Source organism: Wasmannia auropunctata, unplaced genomic scaffold (assembly GCF_000956235.1).
Source record: "Wasmannia auropunctata unplaced genomic scaffold, wasmannia.A_1.0 LD336103.1, whole genome shotgun sequence".
Lineage (NCBI taxonomy): Eukaryota > Metazoa > Arthropoda > Insecta > Hymenoptera > Formicidae > Wasmannia > Wasmannia auropunctata.
In genome coordinates, this window is record NW_012026787.1 from 410,959 (window position 1) to 412,303 (window position 1,345).

General features: G+C 30.3%; 1 protein-coding gene across 1 annotated transcript in view; it reads right to left on the reverse strand.

Moving 5' to 3' along the window:
- Positions 1–1,345, reverse strand: part of LOC105457793 — a 19,453-nt gene that overhangs the window by 6,008 nt on the left and 12,100 nt on the right. The window lies entirely within an intron of this gene.

Genomic DNA, 1,345 nt, shown 5'->3' on the forward strand with positions numbered 1-1,345 from the left:
GTGCGTGCGTGCGTGCGTGCGTGCGTGCGTGCGTGCAGCAAGAGAGAATGTAATCGCATGTCCTTAAAATGTCATGTGTATGCGCGCGTGTAGCAGTCAGCTGATCGTCGCGAGGGCCCCGCGTACCGCCTGCGTTCGACAGTAAGTTGCGCGCCCCTATCTACCTACCATACGCGGCCAATAATTCGCTAACTATTTCTTGTTATAATTTGAAAACTAAGCGTCGGATAAAATTTTGGTAAAGGAAAAATCTTCTCAAAATTAAGTCAGGAATATGACATTTTAAGGACAAAAGTTTATTTTGGGACACCCTGATATATATATATAGAGTGCATAAATTTAATCCATACTTAACTTTTTTGTCGAAAAATTTCTTAAAACTAGAAAAGTGTTACAATGAGTCAAAACCATGTGGAAAGTGTTTACGAAAAATGCATGTATATCAATTGCCGTAATGGGAAATATTCAACGGAATCGCATTTATTTAGATTTCCTGCAATTACTGATGCAAGATATCACTTATGGATACGAAACAGCGGTAAGTTCCTTATCATATTTGTTATATTAATTGCATGAAATTTTCTTAAGGGAGTATTTTAGTTTAGAACGCGTATATAAAATATATAGTATTTTTAGGAATAAAAAAATGCTGCACATATTTTTTTACGCTTTGACACATTTATATCAAATTTATTAGCACATATTTAACAAATATCTGCAAATTTTTTTATGTTTAAATGTTTATCAGGTTTTATGTTACGTGAATTTAAAACCAAACATATTTTAGAACTTGTCTGACACGCTGTATTACAAACTACTGAAATTATTGTCATTACTATGTTAAAGAAAATCGATCACAGAAAATAATAGAATACAATCTCAAAAAATCTTTTTATTCCTATTGTAACTGTCTTTCACTTTTTATATTCTGAAAAAATGTTATTGATGCTCATCATTATTTTATGAAAACGGATTAAATCATTAGAATGCAGTAGATTTAATTTTTGGTTTTGCATTGTTTTCATGGAATTCATCGTGAATAAGTGATTGATCGTGCTTAATGAATAAGTGAAACTTGATCGTAATCAATTTGTTATAACTTTAGTGTATACGTAAAAATATGTATACACTAAAGTAGGCACTTGCCGCTGATGTCAAAATCGACTTTTTTGTGTATATATTAAATATTTGTTTGATTATTGGTTGAAAGACAATTACTGCAATAACTTCCTACAATATAGTAATTATTTTTTCATATATGTTAAATTCTAACGATTTTGTTAAAAAATCGATACTTGTTTTTTAAAATAGTAATATTTTACAAAATTTTTTGTTAATCTTTGTT